Genomic DNA, 12,456 nt, shown 5'->3' on the forward strand with positions numbered 1-12,456 from the left:
TAGGCTGGTAAATCAGCTCTCCTTAATAAAGGAAAGAAGAGCCCTCATTTGCAGCATTTACTGATTTCCACAACATAAGTCCTCTCACCATGGCTGATTTCAAGCCACCAAAAGTAGCTCCAGTAAACTGGTTATTTTTCCCATTTTGTTTCATTCTAGCTCAAAGCTTCTATAGTAACTCTTGCATTGGCCCTAAAGAACTTACACAAAGGTTTGAACCCTTTGCTAGGATCACAGTCTTCATGCATATTTCTGTTTTATGTAATTACTTCACACCGTCCTAAGTTCTAGCAATATCTGTACCCTACATTTTTATGGCAGTTTATATCTTTAGATTCTCTCGATGGAGTGTTCCAAAACCACTTGCCCCACATTTATTCTCTCCCTGCTTCTTGTGTTTTTTGCCCCAATTAGTCTATGTCCAATTCAAGAAGCAACCAAATCTTACAGGGGGAAAGAAAAAAAAACAGCATTGGGTGGGGAAAGGAAAGAAATATAACTATAGTTCTTTGAATTATTCCAGGTAAGTGATAATGTATAAATTCATTATTTAATTTATTTTAAACTGTATTCTGGTTTGGGGGTGAGTAATCCTACCTGAAAAGAAAAGATGACTGGCTTCTAAATGAAATGCAGACAGGAGTCTGGTCTCTCTCTTTTCCACATCTGCTGAGAATTATTTCCTTAAGATTAGATCATGGTGCTAATTCATGTTAAACATCTTCTGGAGGCTTTCTTCACAGCACCAGTCAAAAAGAAGGTGTTCTTGGTCTTTTAGGAAATTATTATTTTCTCATTCTCATGATGCCAAAAATGATAGTCATTGCTAAAGTTATGGCACTTTTTAAAAGTAATCAGGATAATTTTAAAAGCAGGACACTCTTAAGTGACTTTCCTACTTATTTTCTGAATTTACTCTAGTTAGAGATTTATTATGATATTCAAACACCTGAATAATAATACATTTGAGACCAGAAGCGGTGGCTCATGCCTGTAATCCCAACACTTTGGGAGACTGAGGCAGGCGGATCACCTGAGGTCAGGAGTTCAAGACCAGCCTGGCCAACATGATGAAACCCCCTCTCTACTAAAAATACAAAAATGAGCCGGGCATAGTGGCTCACACCTGTAATCCCAGCACTTTGGGAGGCCGAGGCGGGTGGATCGCCTGAGGTCAGGAGTTTGAGAACAGCCTGAACAACATGGAGAAACCCCATCTTTACTAAAAATACAAAATTAGCCGAGCGTGGGGGCACATGCCTGTAATCTCAGCTATTCAGGAGGCTGAGGCAGGAGAATGGTTTGAACCTGGGAGGCAGAGGTTGCGGTGAACCAAGATCATGCCATTGTACTCCAGCCTGGGCAACAAGAGCAAAACTCCGGCTTAAAAAAAAAAAAAAAAAAAAAAAGGAGCTGGGCCTGATGGCACGCACCTATAGTCCCAGGTACTCAGGAGGCTGAGGCAGGAGAATCGCTTGAACAGGGAAGTGGAGGTTACAGTGAGCCGAGATCGCGCCACTGCACGCCAGCCTGGGCAACAGAGCGAGAATCTGTTTAAAAAAAAAAAGAAAAAAAGAATATATTTGAAATGAAGCATACCATGTATAGAAAATAAATGACTAAATTATATGTCGTATGGTTCATTCTCAACAGCTATAAGTAAACTTACAATTTGAAGGTTTCCTTCTTTTTGTGTGGTGTGTATTATTTTTTAATTTGCAATTTTAAGGAAACACCTTATTTAGAGTAAGAGGAATATAACCATTTTATTTCTATTACAAAACTTTGTAATAATACTACATTGTTGGCGTAAGTGAATAGACTGCTTAAGAATGGGATACTATTTCCCAAGGAACAAAAGAATTCAACAAGTGATTTTTAAATTAATTTGGAAAAGTTATACATAATACTATGTGAGGACTAGATTCATTTCAGACTGAAATTCCATAATGTCCACCAAACCTAACATGTCCAAAATGGAATTGTCATCTATACTTCCCAGCCCCGCCTCCACCAAAACTGCTTCCTCTGTAATTTTCCCATCTCCATTATGGGCACTGCCATAACTGCATCGCCCATAATGCAATTTCCAGTTGCTCAGGCCAAATAGCTTGGATTCCTGTCTTTATCTCACACATTCAGTCTGTTATGATATTCTGTTGACTCCACCTTCAAATATTTCCAGAATTTTACCATTATTTGCTACTTCCCACTGCTACCACCCTAGTCAAAGAGACCATCAACTATCATGTGGACTACTATAATAAACTTTCACCCTTTTTTTCCTATAATTTATTATTAACATAGAAGCCAGTTAAACTTTTTAAAACAAGTCATGTTGTTATACTCCTCTGTTCAAAACCTTTCAATGCTTCCCCATTTAATTCAGAGTAAAAGCCCAAGTCCTTACAAAGGCCTAAGGCTCTATGTAGTTACCACCTCTTCCTCTCAGTCTCTCTGACTTTCTCTCTTACTACCTTCTCCATCACTTACTCTGCACTAGCCACACTATCCTTCCTGCTGTTCATCAAATAAGCTAGGTGTGTTCCATCTCAGGGCCTCTGCAACGGCTGCTCCCTCCGCCAGGAATACTGCCCCCAGGATGTCCACATGGCCAAATCCCTCAGTTCCTTCAAGTCTTTACTCACATGGCACCTTCTCAATGAGGCCTACAATAATCACTCTACTTTAAAATTCCAGCCACGCCTCCCACATGCTCAGTCTCTTAATCTCCTTGTTCAGTTGTATTCAATAGCACTTTTAACTCCCATGTACTTTGCCTTATTCGCTTATTTAATTCTTACAAACAACCCTATGAAATAGAGACTCTTGCTATCAATTGTACAGATAAGGAAACTGAGCCCTAAAAAGGTTAATTTATTCTTTATCATCCCTCTCCCACCCTAGAATGCCCTCCACGAAGGAAAGGATTTCTGTCAGTTTTGTTCACTGTTGTTTCAGTGCCTAGAACGCTGCCTAGCAAATAGTAGACACTTAATAAATATTTGTTGGATTAATGACAACCCCTCGGGATCCAGTGTAGGGTTATTACATATATTGTAGTTTAATGTCACCATCATTTCATAAAGATAGGACACGTTTACACTAAAAATGAAAGAAGGATACAACCTCACTTCAGGGACTGCTCTAATAATTGAACAAACGTAACTTTAGGGAACTATCACCACAGTCTTTTCCTCATTTAACATAAGACACTTTGTCACAGATGGGCTGTAAGTCCTGAGACTATGAAGAATTGAGGGCCAGCATGTGATATATAGAAAGCAAGGCTGTAAGGCTTCAGACCTGCAACTGATTTAATAGGCAAATGATACAACCTCTTGATATCTGTTTCCTCCTGTCTCAGATGGGAATAGTCACAGCTGCCTTACTTACCTGTCAAGGTGTTGTAACAGTCAAAAGAAAGAATAGACAAGAAAACCAAGTTTTTACAAAGGTAAAGCCCCTGTAGTGGTAAGTGCTAATGTTTAATGGATATTTACTTGATGCCAGACTCTTGTCTAAGCACTTTATCTGTATTAACTCATTTAATCCCTATAAACAACTCTATGAAGTAGGCTCTGTTACTGTTTCCATATCACAAATGAGGAAGAGACTTGAGGCTTACAGAAGTTAAATAACCTGTCCAAGTCACCTGGTAAGCAGAGGAGCTGGAGTACAAAACAAGACTGACTTCCAGAGTTTCTGCCCTTTGTCACTAGACTGCTGAGCCTCTCACTACACAAGCCCAGGTGTTTTCATTATCTACCTTGGATTCACCTCTGGAGTTTAGGATCTAATGGGGTTGAGGAGGAGGACAATGCCCAAAAATAAAAAGACAAAACACAGTGATTTCAGTTGAAAAGAATTATACATGTAGAAACTAAGTGAATGCCAGAATGAAGCAAGAGATGGGTTTAGCGGGATTAATCTAGAACTGTTTTGTGGCAGACGGAATTCTGACCATAATTTGAAAGAAAGGGAAAACATGGCATTGAGGAGACAGGTCATGTTCCAGGTGGGGAGAAGGTTGTGCAGACAAGCTATTAAGACAAATGTCAGAGACAGCAATGTGTCTACATGATGCCAAAACATCTGGTCAACTCAGTTTAAAAAAAAAAAAACAAAACACAAAACCTCCATCAATGCAGTGAATTTCTTCAGTCAATCCAGATGTTTGGCATCTTGTAGACAAAACATCCAGATGATTAACTGAAGATTTGACAGAGTTGACTGGATTAACCAGATGTTATAGCATTGTATAGACATAGTGTCAGGCCATTTGCTTGGCTGAAGCAGAGTCCAGCTGTAGAGGAGATAGAAGGCCCAAGCAGAGAGGTGGGATTTGGAGGAGAGGACCTGGAGATTGGATTTGATGAAATTGGTAGCTGCTGGAAGAGGAGGGTGATGGAAATGATGCTTAAGGAAGAGAATTCTGTGTGAAGAGGGGAAAAAATGCTGAAAGGAAAAGTTGTAGACAGGAAAAAGGATATTAGAAAAGTGTAGGTGTGTGTGAGGTAATTAGAGCCTGGACCAGACCCAGGCCTGGGAAGGCAACAGGAAGAAGCAGATCTGAAAAACATTACCGAAAAAGAACAGGAAGTCATGATGGGCTAGACAAGGGAGTGAAACTGCACATCACCCCAAGGCTGGAAACTCTGAGGCCTGGGAAAGCAGCCTCTGTCAGCCTCACCACAGTAATGAACCAAGGGACCCCTCCCCACAGCCTCCCATCCAAGGGCTACAGCCAGGCCTACAGGCAGAGGGAACTCAGAGACTACAACACACAACACAATCCTCATATTCAGGTTCCTTAATTATTTTAATGCTACCTAAATTGATTTCCCTTTAAGCCCAGTTTCATGAAGGGATCAAGAATGCTAGATTAGGATTATCAGGTAGAAACAATTTCAGTGAAAAGTCTTAAAAAACTAAGCTATATAGACAAGTAAATTAGATAAATGAGATTATGAGAAATTGCACACCACCTATGTTACCTGACAGATTAGCATTAGAGAAGCCTATTAACAGGCAGGAATAAAAGGTTGAATTCAAGAATTTATGATCCTTTTTAAATCTCTAATTTGTGAAACTTTAGAAGGTACAAGTCTTGGTTCAGATATTTCACAGAACTTTTTAAAATTCCAAATATCTTATTTGATAAGAATCAAGTTTATCTGTAGTCACAAATTCCACTTTATTAGGATTTAAACTGTGATAGTTATATAATAAAGTATACTCCATCTTATTTTTTAGAATTCTCAATATCCATACACTTGATGGTTTTGCAAATTTGCAGTTTCAAATATTTTTAGCCCCAGGCCTATCAGCCTACACAGCCAGTTTTGTGCCCTTTATAAATACACCCAGGTTTTCTCAAACTACTCCTTTGTTTATTTCAACAGAGAAAGAATCTTCAATAGAGACTAATCTCTCTTTGTTCATGGATTGGTATTGCATTGAGAATCTATCTCCATCCTGCTCCCGGCAACACAGAATGTGAAATCGTAAATGTATTAATGTGCTTCAGAATCACCCTGCAGGAAGTGAAGGGAAAGGAATCTTGTCAAAATCAGTTTCCCAGGCCTCAGAAATGACAAGTCCGTTGATCTGGGTAGGGGTCCAGGAATCTGTTGCATTTGTGTCTTTTTGAATAAGCTTACTCAACTAATTCTGATGCCTATTTTCTGAAAATCAGAAATTAGACACTACCCTAGAGCAGAAAGCTAAAAGAATGAAAAACATCGAATGGACATGAGAATCTTAAATGGCAAAATAGGTTGTTTTTTTTTTTTTAAATCAAAGACTCACATTCCCTTAGGTATTTCTTTATATAATGAGTTCCTAGTAAATTTACCATATTCTTTGATATGCAAAATTTTTCACAGAAACTTCATAACATTAAATACGCCTATACAATCAGAGAAGCCAAGAAGACAAGTAGGACAACTTGCCTATTCCCAATTCCCAGAACTGCCTACTACACCCCTTCCTGAACACAATGTTTACATGACGGGAAAATGCAATTAATGATCTTGGTAAGTCTTTCTAGCGCTCCAAGGTTAAGTCAGTCACTTATTTATAAGACAGAAAAAAAAAAAAAAAAACAGCTGGGTTATCTGAAATAATGAGTGATTTATCCAGGTATTTAAATATAGCCTTGCAATAGCAATTATTTTATAAGAAAGACCTCAAACTTAGTAGGCAGCAACTAGTTACTTGAAAAGCTAATCAGTGAAATGTCCCCTATCAAAGCATCAAGATTAGAGTATTTGTTCTCTACCTATAATCATCTAACTGCCTCTTTTTTGGCAGCACAAACTATACCTACAAGAAAGATTAATGGATTTTTTTCCGGTACTATGGTTCCATTTGCCTTAAACTTGACTCATTTTCCTAAACTTCTTTTTCCCAAAGATATAGGAAAGAAAATAAGAAATTTGGAAAATTTTACTAGAGATTCTTCATTACCTACGACATCACAATTAAAAGTCTAATTTATTAACTACTTTGAATGATGCTTTTGAAACACATCAAGGATTTTATATGTAAGCCAAGTGGTTTTGACTTGAGTAGTAACTCTTTTCCACTTATCCATTCTCCTGCTGCCTTCAAGTCACATCTAGCAACCACAGGAAATGGTCTCATGCCTAGCGGGAGGGAGTTAGGACCAGAAAGGATTGCAAAAGAAAACCCTTAGGAATTTTCAGAACACAAAAACATCAGTACCTGTGTTCTGATACAGGTTAAAACAGAGAGAAAGATTCACTTCCACTAATCTCACTCTTATCCCCCACATAAAAATATTAACCTTCAATATCTCCATCTGAACCATAATATTAATAGGGTAAGAAATAAACAGAAGATTCCTCTTTTGCAAATTTCATTGATTCTACTACTTTAGTAGAATCATGGAATGGCTTTTGAGGCTTTTGAGCTCTTTTGCCTCAGGAGTATTGCTAGCCCATAGGCTGTCTTTGTATGAATTGGAAAAAGGTACCCGGTCCCCAAGGCATTTTACTTCCATATGTCAGAAAACTGTGATAATATACTTACTTTATTAAAAAGAAACACTACGAAATCTGCAAGAAAAAAATTGTCATACTAAATATCAAAGCTATGTTGTTTGTGATGTGATTTATGTTCTTTTAGACGTGGCACCCTTACGCAGTGCTTACCTGTACAGCTCTTCCTCCCTCCCTCTTCACTGTCAGTCTTCTGCATTTGCTAGCCAGCCCAAATGCTCCTTAGACTCCTACTGAAATTCTGTTAAACAGCTCTCACAAAACTCACTCATGCTGTTCTTCCTGCCAAATCCAAGTCTACCTTCTTGGAATTCTTTGCCTTCTCTTAATCCTGATTCTCTTCCTCCCTGTCCTATCAGCAATTCTTGTCCTGCACCTGTTTTCTGTGGACTCCATTCTTAGACTTCAGTTCTGAGGAATCTGGTCAGTCCTCCCTGAGATAAAATGATCCTCAGAGCTGACGGGTTTAGCATAGTGGAAGCTTCAGATGCTGTCTTTTCCACATGACTTAACCTGTACCACTTCAATGTTTCCCACAGTGAAGATGCCAGTCAAATACTTGTCTTCGTGTAAAAACTTAGGGCACAACCTTCCAGACTTAGTGACATAATCTGTGACTTGAGCCATATGTTGTTCCATGTCGTCTGCAGAGGCCCATGGCTTGTTCATAAAAAAGACCTAGAAGTCAGACTTCATAGGAACTAAAGAGTCTTTAGTACAACTGAGAGACAGGGCTAGCTGGATTTTCTAGGCCGACTAAGAATTCCTAAGCCTAGCTGGGAAGGTGACCACATCCACCTTTAAACACGGGGCTTGTAACTTAGCTCACACCTCACCAATCAGGTAGTAAAGAGAGCTCACTAAAAAGTTAATTAGGCAAAAACAGGAGGTAAAGAAATAGCCAATCATCTATCGCCTGAGAGCACAGCGGGAGGGACAATGATCAAGATATAAACCCAGGCATTCCAGCCAGCAACAGTTACCCTCTTTGGGTCGCCCTCCCTTTGTATGGGAGCTCTGTTTTCACTATTAAATCTTGCAACTGCACTCTCTTCTGGTCTGTGTTTGTTACGGCTCGAGCTGAGCTTTCGCTCATCGTCCACCACTGCTGTCTGCAGCTCTGGCAGACCCGCCACTGACTTCCATCCCTCCAGATCCCACAGGGTGTCCGCTGTGCTCCTGATCCAGTAGGCGCCCACTGCTGCTCCTGATTGGGCTAAAGGCTTGTAACTGTTCCTGCACAGCTAAGTGCCTGGGTTCGTCCTAATCGAGCTGAACACTCGTCACTGGGTTCCACAGTTCTCTTCCGTGACCCACGGCTTCTAATAGAGCTATAACACTTACCACATGGCCCAAGATTCCATTCCTTGGAATCTGTGAGGCCAAGAACCCCAGGTCAGAGAACACAAGGCTTGCCACCATCTTGGAAACAGCCGGTGGCCATTTTGGAAGCGGCCTGCCACCATCTTGGGAGCTCTGGGAGGAAGAACCCCCTGGTAACACAATCACTGAACTACAGCCCTTTGCTTCTGGCTCCCAACTTTCTGAAACACTCTGGGGAAGATGGTTCTTCACCAATCCTGCAATCCAACGGCCACCCAGTAAAATGAAGAACTGACATTCTTCCCAGCCCTGTGAGCTAGACAAGTAGCTAGTGTCTCTTCTGCAGGTTGGTGATGGTTCCAGGTTGTAGAATGAGGTCTTCATGACCTACTAGGTTGTGGCATCATTGGGTTCCTGGATAACATTCTAATATGGTCCATGACCTGCCTCAAGCTCCTGGGTAAACCCTCTCCATATGCATAATGTGGATAATGTATTTAGTGTCTCTCCCCAAAGAAAATCTCTATGGTAACAAGGATTAGTAGTGTGCTGGAATGGTACACTCACCTCTCTTGCGCATGGTAGCTCTCCCCCTACTCCCTTTAACTATCCAAAACACTTGATGTCTCCTGAGGCTTATTTAATAATAGGACCTTTTTCCCCCTCCTGACAATTCCATCAAGAACCACTTGAAAAAAAGACAGCTATTTAAAAATCTGTGACACTCAAAAAAGCCTTCCAACATATGAATGCCAGCTCTCTTTGTCTTTAATCCTCTATTTTTCTTACTGTTGGTAAGTAAAACTTATCCCACCAATGGGGAGGGGAGGGGGGTTTGGTTTTATTTTGTTTTTTTATGAATACACTTTTTCTCCAACCACCTTATATGCAGGAAGCGAAGTAAATATTGAACTAAAAACATTAAAGCACCTTCAAAAACCAAGTAGTTTTTTCCCTAGAATTACTGTAGAACTAGAAAATGGTCTTGGTTGTCATTGACCTTGGTTTAATGCCTGGTTAAACCCTAAGGAAACTGCTTCCAAGACAGGATTTAGATGCTCCAGAAGTTGTTGGAATGTGGTGCACAAAAAATATTTCACATCCTGGTTTACTTGCGTGAAGAACCTCCATGAAGTAGTATCTATACAGGAAACAATTGCATCTTCCAGAGTGAATATTCACTCATTTGCTTTTCCAGCCAGGAGATTGGAAGAAGCCAGCAGGCAATGTAGTCATTTGGTAATGTTCTTCCTACTGCCAAGATGGATTAATGCTGGGAGACCTTACAACGGGTGAGTAATCGGTAGTGCGTGCAGGACCTCCGAGATCCCTGAGGTGTGATTATTTTCATGCGTACATTTCTGTCATCGTCCTCCAAAGGGTGCTTTGTCATTTCCTTCACTCTTTCCTCACTGGACTCTCAAGTCTGTATTACAAACATGACATGATTTCCAAGTCATTGCCAATCTCCTCAAACTGAGTTGGTGAGCACTTTAAGGACACTCTTAAAATGTGAGGGTTGTACCAACAAAATTACTCTGGTTTCCCTTTAAATGATTGTGGGAAAGTATGAATAGCTGTTTATTAAAATATGATTTAGAACCTAATCATCCGCTAGGTCCACTGCCTTGTTTACTGTGTTCCTACCCAATCCTCAGGTTGACATTAAGATGGCATGGACCTACTAAGATCTCAGACTATGAGCAACTAAATTGAAACAACAATGTAAATATGTAAGATGTGAGTTGTAAAATTAATTGCACTTTGCATTTTTTAGCGTTACTATAATTTACTCCCTGAGCTGCTCTCACTGCCACCACTCCAACTCTTCAACTTGTGTTCAACTCCCTTCTGGAAGTAAACAGGCCTGTGAAATGGAAATCAGACATCAAAAGAGCTCATACTCTAACCTTTTGTTTAAGTTCTGTCCCTGCCACCAACTAGCTGGGAGTCCTTAGAGGATGTACTTAAACATTCTGAGTTTGAAGTATAAAGTGGTTAGCACAATGATCAATAAATGCTAACCACGACAGCATTAGTTTAGTAATGTCTATTACTGATATTATTTCCTCCTTCAGTCAAAGCTTGAGTAGTATAGAATCCTTGTCTAATATTGGGTTCCAGACTCCTATAAGCTTTACCTTACATCTCTTCTTTGCTGGCTGAGCAGGGAACCAAATGGATAGATGCTCAGAAGAGCTGTGCAGTCATCTTGGATCCTCCTGTTAATCTCACCACTGGTGGTTCTTGGACCAGAGCCAAAACCCTCTCTCTGTGTTTTAGGTACCTGCTAAGCTTTTTCCTACTGGTTACCCAGGACGTTAGATGCTTCTGTCCTCTTTCCAGATCCCTTCTGCTCTGAGTCCTAGGTCTTAAGGCCATCTCCAATAACAGGGCTAGAATTTTAGAAGACTGGGCCAAACGTATCTCTGAAACCTGGTAAGCTCTTAGCTTGACACCTCAGAGGGCTCCCCAGGGATCAGTCTTCTACAGTTCTAAAAGCAGCCCCAACCCCATGTACGCTGTGTCACCCAAGCTGGGTGCTGCTGCTGATTTGAGGTGGCCCAAGCCATAAGCCAGAGGCCCTGCTCTGGCTGATGTTAGAATCACTCCAAAACTTCAAAAAACACAGATGTCTGTCCCACTCCCAACTCTGGGACTCGATATTTTTTAGTTTCCTGGGTAATTCTGATGATAAACGCCAGTTTGAGAAGCTCTGATTTGAGCAGCTACCAAACATCCCTATCTATTCCTCCCATGTCTTGGAACTGCACTATCTTTCTGAGCTACATAAACCTGCTGCTGTTTCTCCTCAATCTGGTTAGTTGTTGACTCTGGTTACCATGAGCTCCAAACAGGTGATAGGGAATCAAGCTGCTGACTATGGCTTAGGAGCCTCTTCTCCCCACACTCAGACCGTTGAGCCCAAAAAACATTAAAGATATCATATTTCATCCAAAGAAATATAATCAATCGAGAACAGGGGTTGTAGAATCAGTAGCAGCTAGTGTGGAACAATGGATGTGAGTTCAAAAGATTTAAAGGCCTGAGACTCCAACAGTGATCAAAAGCAGATAAAAGGGCCTTCTCCCTGCCAAGGCAATCCAACATGCTGTAGCACTTACTGTACTGGTGAACTTCATGAAGCAACCCTAGTGAGATCTTTGTTTTGTAAGGGAAAAGAAAACAGAAAGATTGTGACAAGCCTTGATGTGATTAAAACAAATGAGCAGAGCAATATGTTTGTAGGTATTGTTGAGAGGTGCCCGTGCTGCCCACCTGGCCCAAACTCCCGCTCTATCTCCGTCCATCTCTCTGTTCCAGGTACTTTCTTACACCCTGCCCACTGGACCATGGGCCTCTGTGGTTCACTGGTTAACACTTGCCTAATCAACTAGACAAACACAGGACGGGACAGCTGGGCGCTGAGCTGCCAGGGCACATGTGGGAGGTGCTTCAAGACCGACCACCAGGCCAAATTAATCTAAGAACCTGTTGCAAGAGCAAATGCTGTGAAGGCAAGATGGAGGTGTCCCTCGGGGCCGAGTGGCTTCTCAGTGAATGGGCTTCTCCATTCTTCTTTTCTGCTTGACCAGCCTGAAAACAAGAGGCTGGCCTCACAGAGGATTCTTCTTAGAAGATACTGCAGAGCCACTTATAAGACCAACGTATTTCACAGCCCAATATCCTTACTGACATCTCAGACCACCCCTCTCCCCACCTTCTTTTAATCACTTTCTTTTCTCCTCCAGGGCACAAACAGCTTTTATGCAAGTTATCTCTCAGGACAGGTGTGAGGGCTCTCCGCAAAGAAAGACTGATCGCATCCAAGGTCCTTTACCCCTGAGAGGGCTTCCCAGGGATGAGCAACCTGTTCTTCCACAGGGCTGCCAGACGCCCACAGTTTTCCCTGCTGTCTCTCATCACAGCGGCGGTGGGGCGCGCTCGCCTCCAGCCTGGCTCCGGACCCGGGGTCCCGCCACCCCCCAGCAGCGGTCGCAGAGAGCCTCCCTGTTACCCCCAAAGCTGCGGATTGTAGTATTCTAGCAATGGATGAAATCCTTTAACCGACTGTAATAAAAATAAGATTGTGAATAACATGTGATTA

General features: G+C 41.3%; 1 long non-coding RNA gene across 1 annotated transcript; it reads left to right on the forward strand.

Moving 5' to 3' along the window:
* The first annotated feature begins 8,362 nt into the window (after positions 1 to 8,362).
* LOC116274904 lies at positions 8,363 to 12,203 on the forward strand. Its single transcript, XR_004183720.1, has 3 exons — positions 8,363 to 8,694; positions 9,547 to 9,640; positions 12,101 to 12,203. It is a non-coding gene; the product is annotated as an uncharacterized LOC116274904 (long non-coding RNA).
* The last annotated feature ends 253 nt before the right edge of the window (positions 12,204 to 12,456 follow it).

The sequence above is a fragment of the Papio anubis genome, chromosome 5 (genome assembly GCF_008728515.1).
Source record: "Papio anubis isolate 15944 chromosome 5, Panubis1.0, whole genome shotgun sequence".
Taxonomy (NCBI): Eukaryota; Metazoa; Chordata; class Mammalia; order Primates; family Cercopithecidae; genus Papio; species Papio anubis.